The following is a 6,568-nucleotide window of genomic DNA, read 5'->3' as shown; positions in this document are numbered from 1 at the left end:
ACTGAAGCATTAACCTGGAGGCACAATTATAATTACACAGAAATAACTAACACACTCCTGACACGGATTTTTAGAAGGGAACTGATTCAGTTACAATCATGTCTGCATTATAGCCTATAAATTACTGTTTAGTATGAAGCCAATGCTAGAAAAGGTCAGCCACACAATCAAAACACTGTTGGACAATGTTATGTGTCCAAATGGAACAAATACACAAGTTGTGTTTTTGCACTGTATAATGTGAACCATGTCAATACTTTAAAGCAAGTAGTAATTCAACAGAAACTCCGGGAAGTGAAACGAGTCAGTACACACATCTAGTTCAATGTTTGTGCATATTTAACAGAGACTACTTAAAAAGCACATTTTGATTCTCTTTACTGGCTCTTTTGTTCTTTTAGTTTCGTCACCTCTGATGGGTCAGGTCATTTTCTCTCATTTCAATCTTCTGGGGGGGGGGGGTTAACGTTCTATAAAAACATTTATTTGAACAAATTTCTTTGATTATCTATCTATCTATCTATAACGTCCATACAGATAACCCATAGTCTCATAGGAAATCACCATTTTTGTTATTCTTATATCTCATCTGTATCAATGGTATGAATTACTTATTGATAATCTGTAAATTTCCTTTAGAGTTCTTAACCTCTAATACTTAATTTGCACTGCATACACACACACACACACACACACACACACACACACACACACACACACACACACACGCACACACACACCAGCTTTAGTTTGCGTGGCAGCAGAGTGAGGAGCTGCTGGTGACAGTTGGTGCCATCACTGCTTCTGGCTGCGCGCCATCAGGATTTAACCCACTCCTCCCGGGGAGCAAAAAGGAGCTGATTATGTGACTTACTCCAAGACTGCCAGAGCACCCCCCCCCCACCACCACCACCACTCACTGAGAATGAGCACATGCCACTGCCATTTCTGCCCTTATAACTGCCCCCCGCCAGCCTAACACCAACCACAGAGCTCACCCACTGTTAACCATATGTAGCTATAGCTGCACTGTCAACTCTGCCTGTTCACCTCAAATATATGTCATTAAAACCCCCACACCTGGTTGAATCTTTAAATTATTAAGATTTGATGGTAAATTCATCCATTCATTAGCATCAGTTGTGATCCATCTACTGAGCCCAGGACAGAAAGAGAAAGGTATAATGGTGAGTAATGATGGTAATATTTACACTTGATAGTTGGATTTCTTGAAGTTAGTTGAGATCAGCTATAATTCTGTTTAATGACAGCTGGACACACATCTAGAGAAATGCAATCATGTGAAGCCACTGACATAGAGTGTTAGAAATCATTTAAACCTTATTGCAGATCTGTTTCAAACTTAGTGTTTTCAGTGGCTGAATGTAACTCAACATTAAATTATAAGCAATATAGTTTCTAATTAAGGATGCATCTAACTTTTTAAAAAAAACAAACAGTTTAGGAGTTTGGTTGATATTTGCACACACTTTCTACACATGACTCGTTACAAGATCATCTTACAATTTCTTTTGTATTCATAAAGAAGTAAACCAAATTTAACTCGATACTAAATTATACAACACAAATGACACCTAAGTGAATATACTGGTTGACATTAACACTGGAATTTGTTGAAAAACAAATCATTTTCTTTAAAGCAGTTACCATGCTAATGTGTTAGCAACACTTTATCACTTGAAGTTTCCTCACAGAACTGTTTGTATTGGAGTTTTTGAGCAAAATTGCATTGGTAATGGAATATTTGTCAACATAATTGTCCACTGACCTTTCAGCAATGACTGGTCCTCCAGATATATGCATTGAGAGATAATTCAATGAAAGCTAGGAAGCAGGGTAGAGGATGGGAGTGGCTAAACCAAACAATCCTTCTCAAGTAACCTGGATTTGGCATTCTTAAGAAAGAAAGAAAGAAAGAAAGAAAGAAAGAAAGAAAGAAAGAAAGAAAGAAAGAAAGAAAGAAAGAAAGAAAGAAAGAAAGAAAGAAAGAAAGAAAGAAAGAAAATTAATCAATGAGTTTAAAGACAATTTGTGAGTCTCCTTAATGAAATTAATAGCAATTTAGCTCAATGGTATCGTCTCACCAGCTGGACCACTGAGTCAGTATTTCTAAATGACAATAGTAAAAGGACATGATAACATTCATGGCAGCAATGTCCAACTCATTTATATTTATTTGTCATATATAGCCCGGTGTGCCCTGTGGTGGATCACACCAGTAAAAGTATTACAAAAAACCTTTTAAAGATAACAAATTTAAATGTTTCTCTTTGTTGAATGATGCATTGAGGTATTGGTATGTCATGAAAACAACAGCATTTAATTGATATCGCAAAAAAAAAAAAACCCTGAAATAAATTTTAAGATAAATATACCATGCCATTTGTAGTACTTATTGCAATATTCAAGTTTAATTTCTATTGAGCAAATTTGAACTGCGAAAGCACTCATATTTGATACAAAACATTGACTTAATGGAATATGACATCTTTCTGTGTTTTCTTCCATTGTAAGAATCATGATAGGAGTGTGATCACTATCATCATCATCATCACCCCTCTATGTGGCAGGATTGTTCAGGTATGGTAGATCCAGTTGTTAACCCGCCATGCCTGACCCTCGACCTGAATGTGTGGAAGCAGCCCAGGGCCTGTCTGCTGTCGAGACAGTGTCAGTCAGCCGTGAAGACTTGGCCTCAGACCTGTTTCCTTGGTGACAGGAGAGCGTGACCACCCGACATGCCCTCCCTCTCTGGGCCCTGATGCCCTGCAGTTTTGTTGGACTCGCATCATCTGCTTCAGGGCAGATGGCGTGGATGCTGCAGTCTTCGTTTAACGTCTAACTACTTCACGCGAGCCCGTAATCAGGCATCCAGATAATTTATGTCAGATTTCATCCGAAAACATGACAGAATAGCCTTCTGATGTCTTACGGTCTGAATTCTACAAGGAGGGAAAGTGCAAGTGTGTCAGTTTTATGCAAATAATCTGATACAAATGACAAAAGTACACGGTATCAGTATGAATAAAATGTTGTTGAAAAATTATCATTTCAATGACATCTCACATCTGTGATGCCATAGAATAGATTAAAATACAATTTATTATTGTTATTTCCAAAACAAAACAAAAAAAACAGCTCAACATAATAGTGCAAAATGGATAAAAATAGAAGAAATTATAATAGTATTTTTTGGCAATTTTTTCTGAGGACAATCGTATTTTCCTATCTGTTGAGTTAATCTGCCCACTCCAGGTCCACAGCTGATGCTTCAAGGCCAATCCCTTCACTTTCCATGCTGACCAATATTAAAAAAAAAAACCACAAGGCTATAGGTTTGTGAGTTATGGTGCTGCAGAATTTATTAGCCAGTGTCAGCAGCCGCGGCTGTACTTGGACAGTCAATTACATCTATTAAAGGACATTTTAGTGTGTGCGGATCCATGGCTTCCTTCTGAAAATGACCGGCAGCACAGCCAATACCTCCGTCTCTCAGTCATTCAGCTGTTCCATGCAACATATGAGCTATAACAAAAATAATTGTTTTAAAAACATACTCTTTTCTGCACCTGTGTGAACTGGGAACACTCAAATCAAATCACACTGTTGTCTTAACTCTGTACATTACAGTCAACTGGACCTTGGTGAACCATTGAAACCTCTGCGTATTTTCAGATACACAGACTGACGCTTCAGTAATGACATGATCATAATTCAACTTTTACCATATTGAGTCAGAATATAAAACCTTCCTCCAAATGATAAGCTGCATCGGCATTCATCCACTGGTGGTGGGACTTGATTGCTCTTGAATTCGTCCAAATCTGCAGCCTCAATCTGGATAACTGTTACCTTCCGCAGATTTGATCCATTTACCATCTGTAGAGGGTAAAAGAAGCATTGAGTCAGTTTTGAGAGTATATGAAAGAGAAAGTACACGTTTCTATCAAACAGAGGGAGCAAAAGCAAAACTTGACTTAACTTAACAAAAGAAAGAAAGAAAGAATCTGTTTAAAGTACAGTATTGTAGTATAGATAATTTGTTACTTGCTTCCTTCTAGACATAATCAGTTCTGTGTGATTATACCACCAATTGATCCAGGAACAGCATTATATCTCAATTATATTCAACAGTACGGTGTAAATAGGACAGGATAGCTGTTTTCCAGTCTTTGACAATTATATTTTTGTCTTGTGCCTTTGAAGTGCTCTCTTAGCAAGGGACAAGCTATTTCTGGGCAGAATAACATTGCTTTTATATCCACTGGAAAACAGGTGAGAAATATAAGATAATAAAAAAAAAAAAAAACAATCTAATCTACGACTGGACAATGAAGCCTCTCATCAGTTCTCTGTGGTCCCCATTATTAAAAATATGAAGTGATTAACAACATAAAAGGGACATGCTTTTGGAAACCAATCCCTGCTGACTACAGGTAAAGGCGGAGTACACCTGGACAGCTCGTCAATCTCTCGCGGGAACTCATTCACAATACTTTTCCTTTTCAGAGGTTGTTCTCCCACAATGGAGAACTACGTTTTCAGAGAGAGGAAGTGGACTTCCAGCATTCATTGCAAGTCAGGCCAACTCCCTGTCAGCGTGAAAATGATCAGCATCATTCATCAAGAGAGCCAAGGTGTCCAATGAGATGCAGCGATGCCTCTGCCTGCCTGTGTTGACCTGGCGCTTCACCGTCCTCCCACCCCCACTTCACTGTGCAGACACGGGGTTGCCTGGCAACGTAGGAACACGCGCTCATCCTGACAGACACAGACACACACACACACACACACACATTTGGAAAACCCAAGAACTCTGAATCAGGGAGATAATGTGCTCTCTCTCACTCCAGTCCCTCGTCATCACGCTCAGTGACCCTCCCCTCCACTGCCCGATATGAGGAGACACAGTCTGACCTGATGTGTCTGGAAGCAATCCAGCTGTGGCCCTCTGTTCGACACAGACCTGCTTACACACACACATGGAAACACAACACTCGGTATTTGAGAGCAGACAGGTCAATGCACTCAACTGTACCAAACAGAAACAATCTCACATCTTTGAATAAAGAAAAACCCTCTGTTCTAAGGCATGAATCTACATCCAGAACCTGACTTAATATTTTGTGATTTTGTCTGCTTACTGATGGATTTAAGGCTGGCAGCCATGAAATCAGCATTTCCAACAGACAAAGAGGTTTAGGAGATGAAAGTTAAAAAGCTCCACAGCATCTCCCCAGTCTAACGCTATTAGCACATTAAGTGAGTGCTTAAATACAGTCAGCAGACGATGGATCAACTCAGTGCCTTGAGCGGGAGACAGCACTGTAATCCCCTGAAGGAGGGGGGTTCACTACTGTAATGGCAGCCCGTATGAAACTACGGCCCCTGGGGAGCGGTGAGACTGGGTAGATTATGAATAGCCTTGGGGCGATGCTAAATCCCTCATAGACCCCAACACACACACACACAGACACTATTTTTACAACCATAACATGCAATCGAGTGTGGTTGATAATAGAAAAAAAATAACAGGCACAGACACACACACACACACACACACACCAAAGAATAACACATACACATCTTACAGTTCAGACTTGACTGATACCTCTGAGGGGGTAAATAATTCCTCTCGGTTTTACATCTATGTGACATGTTTGGGTGGGGGGGGCACGCTTACTGGGTGTCAGGGGGATCATTTTACTCAGGCTGGTTTATGAGATGGTGATGGAATGACTCTCTGGGCCAAAGGCAGCGAGATGGCACCAGCAGACGCTTTTTTTCAGTTTATTCCAGGCACATTAAAGCAGAAGGGCAAAAGAAATTGAAACACGCCTCCATATAGGTGAACGGAGAACCTCGTGGAAAATAAAAACACAAGACTCTGAACACGTGATGAACCCGGATTAGGACAAGATCATCATAAAGATGTCGTCAATATGCAGCGATAAATGTATATGGCGAAACCACTTTTGTATTTCTTACAATCTTTTACTTGATGCTAAACAGGAGAAGCTGTTTTCAATGTAAAACAACTTATCACCCAAAAAGTGGATAGTGAAGCTGTTCAACTTCAGAGCAGGCATTGATAACAAAGTAGGCTACAACATTTTTATTTTCTTTGATACGACGCCTCAATTATTTACATTTTAATAAACTGAAAGGGTTTGCGCTTTATAGTCCTTCCAGTCTGGTCAAGTGTTCATTTGTTGCCTTTCCCCTCCCGCATGGGGAAAAGCTGCTTAGGCCAGAAAGGAGATTACACACATAACTAAACATACAAACAGAAAACACTACAAATCCTGTGTGGCTGCTGAACATAAATACACACACACACACACACACACATACAGACCTTTTTGGAGACCTAGATCTGTGTATAGACGTTCATCTTATCCAAGCATAAATGCAGTATTTAAACAGTATATATTCTGAGAGGTCTGTGAGAGTCTGCAGCTTTTCTCAGCGGGGTTTCAATCTTCTCGTATTAACACAAATACACACATCACCCTGACCTGACTCAGATTTATAACTATGAAACTGC

The sequence above is a fragment of the Blennius ocellaris genome, assembly GCF_963422515.1.
Source record: "Blennius ocellaris genome assembly, chromosome: 9".
NCBI lineage: Eukaryota > Metazoa > Chordata > Actinopteri > Blenniiformes > Blenniidae > Blennius > Blennius ocellaris.
Note: the sequence above shows the minus strand (reverse complement) of the source record.